Here is a 15,218-nt window from a genome sequence, read left to right as displayed (position 1 = left end):
AGACAAAAGGACAAAGTCAAAGAGTCCAAGACAGGTCAGACAAACACAACAGGGCAATCAGAAAAAAACGTTCAGTAGAAGAAGCAATAACTAGGCTAAAAGCCCAGGCTTTATACCAACTCACAACCACACACCGAGCAGGATGTAATGTAATAGTCAGCATGTTAGATGTTGAAGTATCTTTAAAAGAGTAGCTTTATAGATGAAGGCAAAACACTCTTAACCTCCAGTATAAGTTGATGTTGTAGTATCTAGGAGTTCTATGTGTTCTGTTTTTAGCAGGTTTGGAATGTTTAAGTTAGGGGGCCCCTGGTCCAAAGGCCCCATAGGGAGTGGGCCTCTCTCTCTCTCCCTTTCTCTCTTAGTTCCAGACAGATGAGATCATTTTAAAAAGGACCATATGTTCTGTTCCCTTTTTCGAAAACAAGCACCCTATATAAGCAGCTGCATATATTGGTCTGGAGGGGACACTTTAGAATTGGCACGGATCCTCTCTCAGGTATGATACGATACTGTTTTACTTTGTAATAAACATCTTATACAAGCATGACGGTGTCAGCGGAGACTCCTTCATCATCGTCATCATCATCATGTTTTTTTTTTAAGTTTACAATCAATATTTGGCTTCTTTGGGGCTCAGAACTGGCTTATAACTCTACATACACTCTCTTGTTTGGACCTCAATTTGTGTGTGTTTTAGCTATGCACTCACAAAACAGCTGTTGAGGGAATGAATCGACTCGCTGTAATAACAGCACAGTGTTAACTTAACACCTAAAATCCCAGGCTTATTACATACTTATTATTCAGTAACTACAGGGACTTCAATGCAAACTGGCTGAGCTGTTCTTAGGTTATAATAGGCTTTCAGTCACATGATTTTTCTGTTGTGGGCGCCATATTTGGAACCGAATTTCTGGCTTCACTGCTCCTCGTGAACGTAACTGGAGGTGAAAGACAGCTAAAAATGCTCTCCTTACTTTGGAAGAGAAAAAACGTCACCTCGATTAATTTAAACAGGCTGTGATCCTTATACAGTTTCTCCCTGGACTCCTGGCCTCACTTAAACTGGCAGTAAGCTACCAAATTTGTCTTTTCCTGACATATTTATCTCAGACACAGCCCCTCTCCCTATTCTGGAGAGTCTCTCACAGCATTTAACAGCACAGAAGCCCACCAGCTCTTCATGCCAGGGTGGGTAAAGGATCCCATGGTGTTTCATAAAGTGGAGAAAAAAGTCTCCATCATCATAGGAGGGTAACGACATCAGCTAATTAACATAGATGTGAACAATGCTGGCCTTTGGATAACTGTAGCTAACATTAACAGCCGAGAGATGAACAGTCGCTCCCTAACAGAGCTGCAGACAGCCGGTATAACTTTACTTTCTGTTTCTGATTTAAATGATGTTTGAATGGAGAAACATAAACGTTAAATATCAGACTGAATGTCGTGGGTCGGAAAACGACGTCGTGTTTCGACAGACGTGATTCTGTAAGTTTGCTGGTTCAGTTAGTTCAGAGTTCAGCTCCAGTCCTGAAACCCCTGCACTGCATAACTGTGGTTTCCTGGTTAAAATACCTGATATTATTAGCTAATTAATCCCTTCTTGAGCTGAACGAGGTGTGAACAGCAGAGAAACACTAAACTATACAGTGCAGCGGCTCCAAACCTGGAGTGAAAACACTGAATTAAAGGTCTGTGTGTCTCTCGTCTCTCGGCTTCTGTCGCGTCTTACAGGTGAATCATTCACAAAGCACAGTGAATTAAAGGCATCACACAGCGCAGTCACCCTAATTCGGTCCTCAAAATGGTGGCGCCTATGCTTGTAACATCCACTGGCAGGCCCTGGCCATTTAAGGGGTTAAATAGTGCACAGCTACTACATTTTGAAAATATTTTACGAAGTAAAAAATTCAAATTCACTCAAAATCAAGCACAAACAGGTTTTTACTAAATTAAAATTATTTTTAAACAGTCCTGAATGCCCACTTCATGTGTCCCTTTTAGATGCTGCAGGTCAAGTAATATAAATTATGAGGTAAATACACAGATTTATTTATCACTCAGGCTTCTACTTCCACATAATTCCTTCATCAAAGCCTCTTATCAGATTCCAGCTCAACCCTCAAACAGCAGCGAACGACACGGCCGTTCTTCACCTAATGTTTTCCCTCTGGAGCCGTCTGTCCAGCAGACAAGTCCCTACACGTGTCAGGAGCAAAGAGCACTGTCTTCTCCTGTTACTTCAGACATGGACGTGTTTATGTTAGACGAGGGCGCTAAAAGTGTCCTGTCAGGTGTATAAAAGACAGAAAGTGGAAACATCTCAGACGAGAAGAGGTCGGACATCAAATCGAATCCGAAGCTAAAAAGTTCTGACTCTGGAGGTTCACTGTAAAACTGCACCGTCAGTACTTCCCTCTCTCTCCTCCCATTCCTCTTACACTTTCTTCCCTCTATCTCTCTCAGCACAGGTTGCAGTTTCTGGCTTCGTTAAAGTTCCTCCTCCATTTCTTTTTCTCGGAGTATTTTTTTTTCTCTCGTTCTTTTCAGCGCTGCCAAAGCCGTCCCGCTGCTGGAGAACGTTCGCGCCTCTCCGACGCTCACCAGCCCTCCTCTAATTTACTTTATCGCCATGTTGAAAATCAATGTGGCCCAAATGAATCAGTCTGGCTGTCTGAGCTGCTGTGAAACGGCGGTGATAGCCCGGCTCAGACTGGCCCCGGATCAGCCGTGATCAATAACCAGCCACCCCACAAAACGAGCGCACCAGATAACCATCAGTGAAAAGAACCTGCTACCATTTTCTCCACTTTAAATCCACTCATAGAGCTACAGGAGGCCTCAAAGCTTTTTTTTCCTTCAAATCTGCTTTCTGCCATGTGTTAAATTCACAAAAGTCAAGAGAGAGATATGTATTGATTTGTAGCAAAATACAGAGGATTACATTGAATTTCGCAGCTTGAAACTGTTTTAACTTAAGTTGAACTGAATTTCATAATCCAGATTAATGAAGAAATGGAACATCTGCTCTTTCAGAGATCCTAGAAAAATACACTTGACTGTAGGTACTTTATGATATTCAATGCTTTTGTAAAGCCTACCTGAACCAGAAGAACACAAATAAATCAAAATTCGCATTTAGTAAGTTTGTTCACTTGATTTTTTCCCAAACACTGAAAAAGAAAAAGTCCTGGTGAGCAAAGCTGTGCGGAACAGCCGTGTAGGCAAAAGCCATCCTAATCAAGCTGTGCTTGTGTGTTTGCCTACTTTTTAATGTAAATACACTATATAGACAAAAGTTTTAGAACACACCTCCTAATGATTGAGTTCAGGTGTTTGAAACACACCCATTGCTAACAGGTGGATAAAATTAAGCACATAGCCTTGCAGTATTGATAGACAAACACTGGTAGTAGAGGGTCGTACTGATGAGCTCTGTCACTTTAAACATGGCATTGTCATGGGATGCTGCCTTTACCACAAGTCAGTTCGTGAAATTTCTGTCCTGCTAGATCTGCCCCAGACAACTGTAAGTGCTATTATTATGAAAGGAAAGCACCTAAAAGCAACAACAGCTTAGCTACGAAGTGGTAGATCACACAAACTCACAGAGTGGGACCGCCCAGTGCTGAAGCGCACAGTGTCTATAACCTGTTACATCACTCACTAACACGTTCCAAATTGCCTCTGGAAGCAAAATCAGCAAAAGAACTGCACGTTAGGAGCTTCATGAAATGGGTTTCCATGGCCGAGCAGCTGCACACAAGCCTAAGATCAAAATGCACAATGCCAACCGTCGGATGGAGTGGTGTAAAGCACCGCCACTGAACTGGAGCAGTGGAAACATGTTCTGTGGAGTGGCAAATCATGCTTCTCTATCTGTCAGTCTGATGGACGAGTCTGGGTTTGGCGAATGCCAGGAGAACGTTACCTGCCTGACTGCACTGTGCCAGCTGTAAAGTTTGGTGGAGGAGGGATGATGATATGGGGCTGTTTTTCAGGGGCAGCTCCATAAAGGCCTGACTGGGTGAGTTTGGTGTGGAAGAACTTGACTGACCCTCACAGAGCCCTGACCTCAACCCCATCGAACACCTTTGGGATGAACTAGAACGGAGATTGTGAGCCAGGACCTCTTGTCCAACATCAGCTCTGACCTCACTAATGCTCTTCTGGATGAATGGGCAGTTCGAAAAGATGCAGTGGTGCTTCACAGGATTCGGAAGGAGCCTGTGGTAGCCTTTATCCTCCTAGTGCTGGTGGTACCGTGTGATTGGGGGAGTCCTAACTAGTGGGCGGAACCGGAAAAGACTAAATTCAGGAGAAAATTGTAAAAATCCATTTTAATCCATAGCATAGTTGCATTTGCATGTATACTCTTAAAAAAGATGGTTCTTCAAGGGATGAACTAGAACAGAGATTGTGAGTCAGGCCCTCTCGTCCAACATCAGCGTCTGACCTCACTAATGCTCTTCTGGATGAATGAATTCTGGATGAATTCCCACAGACTCTCTCCAACATCTTGTAGGAAGCAAGAGTGGAAGCTGTTAGAGCTGCAAAGGGGGACCAACTCCATATTAATGCCTATGGATTTAGTATAGCATGTCATAAAAGCTCCTAGTAGGTGTAATGAGTAGGTGTCTCAATACTTTTGTCCATATAGTGTATCTGTCAGCCTCACTCATGCGCTCGCTTTCTCACTCCGCATTATGTGTAGACCCTTAGCTCTTGAAGAGTGAAGTGAATGCATAAGAGATGACAGAGTGCAGATGCATTTGTTTCAAATTAAAGTACAGACAGAAGAAAAAAACCTGGTAAGCGTGAGGGAGAGAAGTCAAGCAGAGGTAATCAAATGTGAATTGCAAAATCAAAATCAAATCACAGTGCTGCTTAAAGGCTCTGGCCTTCAAACGAATTCCTCACAGTTTTGCCCACATTGTTCCAGCAAGAATGCCATTATGCACACGTATTTATATCAGTAATCAGCTCTCGACGTGAATATGCATCGCTCGCCTGCTGCAAGCGTTTTCTGCACTGCTTTTCCGAGTAAGGGCCGAACTCATTCAGGCCTGAGAGAAAACCCGAGCACCTGAAGCGCAAAGCCTGGAGTACCAGGAAAACGGGAAAGAGGAGAGAGCGGAAAGAGTGAGTGACAGACTTTCGTTAGTCTTCAGGAATGCAGAGTAAAATATTAATACAAAAATCAAATGTTCTATTAGAAATCGAGCAAAATTAAATTAAAGTTAAAGGACTTTCTTTGAAATGAATGTTGCTGATCTAATATAATTTACTAAATTGGCTTAATCTGCCATCATGTTTCCAACTCAGCTCATTAAAGTTCATTGAATTTGATTGACTACAAATGAGTTAATGTTGATCCAACATATCTTACTAGAGATCCTGCAGGTAACAATAATAGACTCAGGCGATTTTCCAAAAATATACAATGTAGTCACACACCTAAGGGTAGGCAGGCTACCAACACTCTTAAAAAAGATGGTTCATTAAGGGTTCTTTAGTAAAGAAAAAGGTTCTATATAGAACCATGAACGCTCAAAGAATGCAGCAGTTCGAAAAGATGCAGTGGTGCTTCACAGGACTCGGAAGGAGCCTGTGCTAGCCTTTATCCTCCTAGTGCTGGTGGTACTGTGTGATTGGGGGAGTCCTAACTAGTGGGCGGAACCAGAAAAGACTAAATTCGGGAGAAAATTGGAAAAATCCATTTTAATCCATAGCATATTTACATTTGTATGTATACTCTTAAAAAAGATGGTTCTTCAAGGGTTCTTTAGTAAAGAAAATGGTTCTACGCAGAACCATGAACACTCAAAGAACACAAAGTGTTCTTTGCATCATGAATGGGATCTTCAGATTGATGGAACTTTTTTGAAAAGGGTTCTATATAGCACCAAAGAGGGTTCTTCTATCATTACAATGTCAAGCTTATAATAATAAAAGAAGCCTTTTGGTGGTGTATAGAACCTTTTTCAAAAAGGTTCTATATATACAACCCTATGCAACACATTCTCCATCAATCTGAAGAACGCTTTCATGATGCAAAGAACCCTTTAATCATACAAAGTGTGCTTTGAGTGTTCATGGTTCTACCTAGAACCATTTTCTTTACTGAAAAAAGACACCAGCCAGAAGATGATACAGTTCAATCTCTCTAGCTGATAATAGCAACAGAGCAAACTAAATTTTAATTTGTGGATTCAACTCAAAGATCCAGTTTGAATACATGAAATCAGCATAAAAGTCTCCTTAACCCAAAATAGCAGAGTAATGTTGGATATCTCCTATTTTAAGTACTAATACTTAATGTATCCCATGATTCTAGACAAAAATCTGTTGTAAAATCACAATTCATTCTTTTTTATTTGACTTGATTGACTTTGGCTTGATTGATAATGGCTTTTAAAGTGGGACCAAACAAATTTCAAGCATTTAAGCATGAAGCTTTAGATCAAAATGTCTTGTGCATTATGAAAAATGTTCATTCAGCCAGACATTTTCAGACTTTTGACTGGTACTGTATATAATCAGAGGCGTCACTCCATCATTCTTTTACTCTTATATGGTAAATCTGGGCTGTTACCTGTAGACACCACATCCTTTATATTGCCTGTGTCTGTGCTGTAAACAAGTTAAAGCTGCTTTACTAAGGAAGTGGTGTGATTTTTGCTGCTATTTGAGTAATAGGCTGGTGGGGGCCACTGGGAGACCACAGGGGCAAATACAGCTCAGCATCGCTCTGTAATTCATCCACAATTAAACACTTCTGATAGGTTGATTAATGGCCGAGGTTTTCATTTCAAACATGTGGAATGGGACTCTCTCTCTCACTCCCTCTCTCTTCCTCTCGCTCTCTCTCTCTCTCTCTCTCTCTCTCTCTCGCTCCCTCTCTCTTCCTCTCTCTCTCTCTCTCTCTCTCGCTCTCTCTCTCGCTCCCTCTCTCTTCCTCTCTCTCTCTCTCTCTCTCTCTCTCGCTCCCTCTCTCGCTCTTTCTCTCTCACTCTCTCTCTCTATCTCTCTCTCTCTCTCTCTTTCTCTCTTACCCCTCCTCTCACACAATCTATCTTTTTTTAGCCAAGAAAATCCCATTACGCTTTTTTCCTTCCTTCCTTAACTTTTAAGTAAAAGCTACAAATTCCCTCACTGTGTTCGAACCCTCCCTCAGATTATTTATACATTATATATATATATATATATATATATATATATGTGTGTGTGTGTGTGTGTGTGTGTGTGTATACATATATAATTTTTTGCTAAAATTTCTATAAATAAATAAATAAATCTGCGTGGAATGAGCCCTGACAGCTCTAATCAGCAGGGAATGAATGGGGCCGCTTTCTACATAACGTATCTTATAAACATCCATTTGGCGTGCGCCTGTGGCCCGGACCGATTGCATTGGCCTCAGGGAATCAGCGCCCGTGGCAGTTTGTGATTAAGAAAGCCTCTCTGCACTCCATCCTCTTTAGGTGAGCTGTCCGGGCTTTTAGGAGGCCATCCTGCGGCCCTCTAAAACCCAGAGAACCTGCGGCTTCATCCCCAATCAGCTCTGCCTCTTCCTGCCACTTTAGGCCCCGGCGCCTGGGGGGTTGTATCAAAGACGCGGTGGGTCAATTACGCCGTGTGAAGCATCAGAAAGGAGAGAGGCTGCAGGTAAAACGATGAAATCGGAGCTTGTGTTCTATCTCTCCATTCCCCATTCTCTTCTTTTAACTCAGTTTCTTTGCAGACCATTTTTCTCAATTTGGTCACCTCAAAGCATCCCTTTCAATGAGACACGTTAGTAATAAGGCATATTGTAAATACTGCTGTAACTGTAGATCCTTATTTCAGTTACTGGCCAAGTGTTCATTAAAGTCCTACACTCATTTTTTTCATATTTAGTCAGATAAAACACTGTTTAATTCTCTCTGGACACTTTATTGGAAACCCCTCTCCTGTAGCTCCACCTTGCTGGGCTACAGTTAGAGAATGTAGCTCATTTGTTGATCCACAGTTTGTATTTTTCATTTAATCAATGGTCAGTTTTTGACCACAGAGACACTCTTGGCTGGGTATTTTTGGGTGGTGGACCACACTAAACTTCCTGACCTACATAAAAGTAGACTGTATGCATGAAAGGCATGATGTTATCTGACAGTAGCTGTGCTATCTATGCTCTACCCACAAATGTGTTGTGTGTACAATAAAAAAGACCTTTAATTTCCAGTCAAAATAGCCATTAAGCACAAGTTTCGCATTTTTCCAATGTCAATAAAAAGCAGAAAACATATTGTGGTATGCACCCGTCCCCTGGGCCCTGACGACAGCCGCGAGAGGCAGCAAGAAGGCAGGGCCCGAACTCAGAGTCCAGACGAAACCCCACGAAGACAGCAAGAAGAGTGGGGCAGAGAGCTCGTTGCTCCATCACTGCCCCAGCTCCACATCTCGGCCGCCAGGGTCAAATGTGAGGCAAATTAAAGTGGCCTTGCGGAGGCGGGGCTCAGGACTTGCACGCCGTCCCTCACTCCCTCGCGGATTTCATCCTCTCCCTGCTGTCTTCACGTGGTTTCGTCTGGACTCGGAGGTCAGGTCCTGCCTTCCTACCGGCTCTCGTGGCTGTCATTAGGGACCAGGGGTCAGTTGCATGCCCCTTGTTCTTTCTCTGAGACTCACTTTCAAAGAAATCTGCAGGGATATTTTTCCACATGGTCTCAGAAGTTGGCTTTGCACTTTTTTGCTTCTCACGATCCTAGTAAGACATTCAGTGATGTTGAGGTCTGGGGTGGTCAGTCCATTGTTCTGAGAGCACCAGCAGTTTCTTTATTTAATGTGCCTGTTTCCTTTTCTCAGTGAGGGCTTTGCAATGTTAGTCCAATTAACCAGACAGTCGTGGATGTAAAAGTTCAAAGGTTATTTGTTAACAAAGAATGACTTAACAAAAGGAGTGTTAAGCCAGAGGTCAGAACATCAAAGAGTAGAAATACAAACATGAGCGCTAGTCAGAAAGAGAAAGTCAAATACATTTGTGGATCAAAATCAAAACAGGAACCAGTCCGAGACTACAATACCAAAATACAGACAGGTATTTATACATGGTAGGGTAACCAGGCACAATTGACAATAGTTCAATAATCAGGTGACGTGGATCTAGGAAGCTGTCTGTGATTGGTCGAGTCCATAGTGTGAGAGTCCAGAGCATCATGGGAACTGGCTCGACGGAGACAGGGTGAAGACCCAGAAGCATAACAGGCTTCTTGACAGCTACACATCCTTTCAGACCCACAGCGCTGAGTCGTCTTCTCACAGTGGAAGGATGGACAGAAACACCTGTGGATGTTTTCAGATCTGAAGCAGCTTGATTTCTATTTAAGTCATTAATAAAACGTATTTAAAGTTATGCAAAAAGATTGTGATGGGCTTATTCTACTCAATTGTGCAAGTACTCGAGAGCATTTATGGCAGCCTTTATGTAACAAATCAAACAGTCCAAGGTTATTCTTTGAACAAATGACTCCCTCTGTGGAGTAAATGGTAAAATGTACAGGAAATTGGTCTATATGAATTGAGTTCTGACCTTTGCCTTGGTCATTTATGTGGTTACGAGGTTATTTTATTTCACAAGTGTTATAGCAAGTGAAAAGAGAGGTAGGCCAAAATGGAAAAGTTAAGCAGCAATAAGTGCTATTTTTCATGCGTATGTTCTGGATAACGGGAGAGAAATGTCCCACAGCAGAAACATTAACTCTTACAGGGTTAGCTCATTGGCTCAATGAGAGCAGAAATTGTGTGGGAAATGCAGATTTTGGCTCCCGAGTGGTGCAACCGTCGGCCCTATCATCAGGAGATCATGAGTTCGATCTCCGGTGATGCTACAGCCATCCTTGGCTGGGAGTCCAAGAGAGGAGAACTGACCTCACAGGATGGTCCCCCGGGTCTCCCCCCAACAGTACCAGCCAGTGCAGGCATCTGTAAACTGACGTAAAGGCACTACATTCATTAATGGCATTTGGCAGACACTCTTATCCAGAGCGACTTACAATTTGATCATTTCACACAAGTAGGTGAAGGTAGTGTTAAGAGTCTTGCCCAAGGACTCTTATTGGTATAGTGTAGGGTGCTTACGCAGGGGGGATTGAACCCCAGTCTACAGTGTAGAAGGCAGAGGTGTTACCCACTACACTATACCAACCACCACTGGCAGTTAGTGGTCTCCTCCAAGCGTGTTAAGCTGTCCAATGACATTGATTTGGCAGCAGGTCAAAAAGCTTTGGTGGTGCTTCACAGGACTCAAAAGAAGCTTGTGTTAGCCTTCACCCTCCTAGCGCTGGTGGTATTGAGCCCTAACTAGTGGATGGAACTGGATACGACTAAATTCAGACTTTACATGTTTGCATTTGTAAGAATACTCCTAAAAAAGATGGTTCTTTAGTGAAGAAAAAGGTTCTGTATAGAACAATGAACACTCAAAGATGTGTGATTTAAGGGTTCTTTTTATCCTGAAAGCATTCTTCAGATTGGAGAATGTGTTGTAGCTGGTTCTAAATAGAACATTTTTGAAAAGGGTTCTATACAGCACCAAAAAAGGTTCTGCTACTGTACCAAGCCTGACATCATAACAATAAAAGAACCATTTCAAAAAGGTTCTATATAGAACCATTTACATTCTCCATTCATCTAAAGAACCATTCCACCATACAAAGAACCTTTTAATCATGCACAGGGTTCTTTGAGATGTAAGTGTGTAAGAGATACTTTATCATTATTTAACAACCTTCACAATTTTTATTATCTTTTTGTCATTTTTTGCTTTTGAAACAAACAAAAAAGTCAGAAGGCCAAACTCAAACTTCTCAATACAGAACGACATTTGAATGCAAATCATTATGTAAATCACAATGTACTGAAATATATAATTACATTAAAAACATTTGAACAGAATGCAAAACAACAATAACTCTTGACATGTAAGGCCTAATTAAAGCAAATGTAATATTTGGCTTGTCACTGTATGATCGACTGTAAACAGCCTTGCTGATTTTTTCATGAATGTCACAAAAAACATTGATTTTTTTTTATTTTTTTTATTCTTCAAAAGCATGACAGCTGTCATAATTCAAGCCATGGACGTATTCAGTGCTCACAAAGAAGTGCAAAGCAATCAAACACTCAAGGTCAGTCGTGTAATCCTCTCAAGAAATGTGAAAAAGTCCAAAAGGCATGCTAGCATGCTAAAACACTCCATAGCCATGACTGACACTCAAACAGTGACAGAGAGACGAAATAGAAAAGAGCGAATGTAGAGACTTGCCTTCAGGGGCTTCACTGGAAGAGAAAATAAGCTCAGCAAATGCATTCAGCTGGGAGTTTTGTGACTTAGAGAAAAGTTACATGGCCGCTTGCGAGGAATGTTTCATCAGGCAAGGCAAGTTTATTAATGTAGCACCCAGTGGCAGCTGGTGCCAGATCTCTCAGTGGGGGCAACTGTTGCAATGATGGCTAAGGTGACCTGATCAGTGGTCAAATAAACAGCTAGCTAACTAGAGAATCGGCACATTGCTTTGTGAGAATTAATCAGCTAGCTAACGTCTGGTCACCTCATGTAGCAATACCACCAGTCACCACTAGACAGCAAAGAAACACAGATTTCTCTTTAAGCTGCATACCGTACAGTATTAGTGGACAACTGTATCCAGCAGTTCATTGTAAATGTCTGTTTGAATAAAACTATTTTGGCTCTACAATGATTGAACAATCAATTGTGGTCATCAACAGACAAATTGTCATCTATCAGTTTGCCTGCTTTTGAACATGAAAAGAGAGACCAGCTTTACTATTAATCAATTGAGTAAAGTCTTCTTTCTCACAATAATTTAATGAATGAATGTGGGCATGAGTTAGAAGTTATGAAAACATGAATGTAGCACAGCCTGTACTTCCCTGGGCTCAGGAGAAACATCTGCAGCAGCCACTTCAACGTTATTTTCACCCCAAACAAAGACAAACTATGAAACCATAGCTGGCCACTTTTCAGTGGCTTCAAAGCTAGACTTTTCAGTCCTTTTCTCAAAACCAAGCCTTTCAGCTTGTCAGTCTGTCGCTGCTGCTGCTCGTCCCACCTCTCTCTCTGTTCCCTCTCTGCTCTTTTTAAAGGTACTCACACCGCCAGGTTCTGAGCTGAGAGGGATAGAGCTTGTTGCTCCACCTCCCTGTCACCGCCCGTGTTCCACATCGAATGTGAGGTGTAGTCTAGCAGCCTCGCTGTGGACAAGGAGGCTGGGCTTGGAACTCACGTACCGTCCACCACTCTCTCACAGTTCTCGCTCAGGGTTCAGACCCTGCCTTCCTGCCGGCTCTCGCGGCCGTCTCGCGGCCCGGGGTTGGCAGGCGTAAGGCACAATGACCTGTGAATGAATGAAGTATGAATTTCTCAGCATCTTGTAGGATTTGTGTTTTGGATTTGCTTCCAAAGTGATACAATGTAGTCTTAGAGATCTTAATGAAATGGGAGTCAAATGATAAACTAGTAGCCAAGGTGTTTTACTGTAACTTTGGACTGCACTGAGAAACTTCTAAGCTCAAGGATAAAATTCGCAATCTTATTTCAAGCGGACTTTGGGTCCAGCAGCAATACTTCTCTTTAATCCGAAAGTAAAAAGTGGACATTCCTGGTCATCTGGGTAATCGAGTCCAGAATAATAAAATAAACCAATGTTCAATACATAATTTATTAATTATAACAATAAACTGACAACCAAAATAGTTCATTAATAGTAAGTTTAATTGCCAACGATTGCAAGCTAGTGTAATGGCCAGTATTAGTTTATTCCATGAATAGCCAAATATCATAATGATATGAGTGACTGTGGATCTGGATATTCCCTTTGAGGCTGCTTCATTTGAATTAGTAGCATTTTTAAGGTGCTGGTAGATGTTACTGTAATTATTCTTCCAACAATTTCAAGGTTTTCATGAAGCAATGTAAACACTGTCATGGTAAGAGGATTACTGGCGTTTCTTCTGTTAGCAGCTATTTTATCCTAAAAGTGTTTTGAAGTTGAGTTTTTGGAAGCTCAAGGGCAAAGTGCACCAATAGGACCTACACCTCATCATAAACCAGTCGGTTGTAACTTTCTGGGTGTATCTTTAATACAATTGCACCAACTTTTACTCTGAGCTGGGAACATAAAGTCAAATTCTAGACCTTTTCCTGCTATAAACAAGCTAGATCTCGGTGTTCTACTCCAAGCATGTTGGGCAGTTTGAAAAGATGTTGTGGAGCTTTATGTGTCTCAGAGGAAGCCTATGCTAGCCTTCGCCCTCCCAGCTAGCACTGTGTGGTAGTAGAGACCTTGCTAGTGAGTTAGAGTTGGACAAATTTGGGAAAAAAAAGGAAATAAACTTGAAAAAGTAAACATGATCATTTGTATTCAAATGCTAAGTGTCCTCAAATTCTACTGTTGTGAACTGATTACTGTACTATTGAGTAAAACTGGAAAGGTAGAGAGAGAGAGAGAGACAAACAGAGACAGAGAGAGAGAAATAGGACAGAGTCTGATCATGTGCACCGCTGCAGAATGACAGAAAAAAAAACGATTTTTGATTTCATTTCCTGCCGCGCTGTGTAGCGTGACACAGCCAAAGCTGGCTGCTAAATAGGCCTTGGCTGTTGAATATGGATGAGCCATGGTACAAGGTAGTAAATTGCATGTTCCTTTGATTGCCGACTTCTTGTAAATTATTAACAACCAGGTCGAGAAGGAAAGACAGAAAAAAATCATCTCGGTGAGCTTTAGGGGGGCGAAGCACAAACAGAGCAGGTCTCCCCTGGACGCCCACTTCACAACAACCTGCCCATCACCGTCCTGCCTTTGATCTATTCCCTCTCTTTTTGTAAAGGTCATTGGAGATTAAAGGCTCCAGCTCATCTGTAATAAAAGCAACACTTGGGCCATTGTTAACAACACCACCAAAAAGAAAGAAGTCCAGGGAACAGTGTGGTCATGTACTGAGCAATCTGTGAAAGCATTTCAGCGAAAAGAGCAGAAGCAACAGTGAGGAAGGGGAGTAGATGTCAGTTTCAGACCAATACAGTGGCCATTAGACCCCACACAGAAACCAAGCCGAGACTGAAAGAAGAACTCCTAATACCCTCACTGGGCTCTTTATCATCATCATCATCATGACTTTTACTTATATAGCGCCTTTCTCATGCTCAAGAACGCTTTACAATCAGACAGTAACAAAATATATAAACAACAACACAGAACACAAAGACACTCCACAGTTCACCCAGCTAGCAGGGGGATTCCACTGACCACGGCATAGAGTCACTTTGCTAGCCCGGTAAGAGTCTATTGCCACGAGTGAAAGTCGAAGGTTGGCACTTAGACATGAAGGGGTAGCATTTTCTAGCAGCCGAACACCACCAGTCCTGGCAGCCTCAAAGCTGCAGTGCAGCAGCATCCAAGTGGGCGGCCCAGGCAGCCACGTAGCGATGCTTAGGCAGCTGGCCCAAGAGGCCTCGTAGCTGCAGCATAGCGCTGCTCATACAGCCCAACACTACCAGTCCAGGCAGCCCTGTAGCTGCAGTGCAGCCTCAGCCAGGCTGCGATGTCTCGTCGATCTGAGCCTTGTAGTTGCGATACAGCGTCACTCAAGTGGCCGGTCCAGGATAGCCAGCCCACGAGCCCCAGAGCCATGGTTGGATAATCGTTCTCGGCCACTATGTTAGTGGAGATGATGGCAAACTCCTCAGCCAGCAGGGAAACATCAAAACAACACACAAACAATAAAAAACAAACGACAAACCGATGTAAAGCGGCAGCCATACTGTGCCAGCGTACTTACGACGTCCACTTTGCTGGTCTACAGTTAGATCCTCTAGCCCTTCATCATTGATCAATTTCTGACCACAAATCAGCTCTGGTCTGGTTACTTTTGGGTGGTGGATCACTCTCAACCTAGCAGTGACCATGTCAGTACCTCTGCTGTGCTGAGAATGGTCCAGCGCCCAAGTAATATCTGGTCAGAGGTGGTCCTATGTTATTAGTTTTAGGTGCTGTCAAGTTGTTTCTGACTCCTGTTGACCACATGGATGGTGTTTCTCCAGAATATCCTGCCTTCTGTTGGGTTTCCAGGCTTCTAAATGGCTGGTTCATGGTTCCTCTGATTGTCTCCATCCATCTCCTTGCTGGTCGTCCTCTTTCTCTGTTACC

This window comes from Colossoma macropomum, unplaced genomic scaffold, assembly GCF_904425465.1.
Source record: "Colossoma macropomum unplaced genomic scaffold, Colossoma_macropomum, whole genome shotgun sequence".
NCBI classification, from domain to species: domain Eukaryota; kingdom Metazoa; phylum Chordata; class Actinopteri; order Characiformes; family Serrasalmidae; genus Colossoma; species Colossoma macropomum.
The sequence above is the reverse complement of the archived record's forward strand: the minus strand, read 5'-3'. Positions refer to the sequence as shown.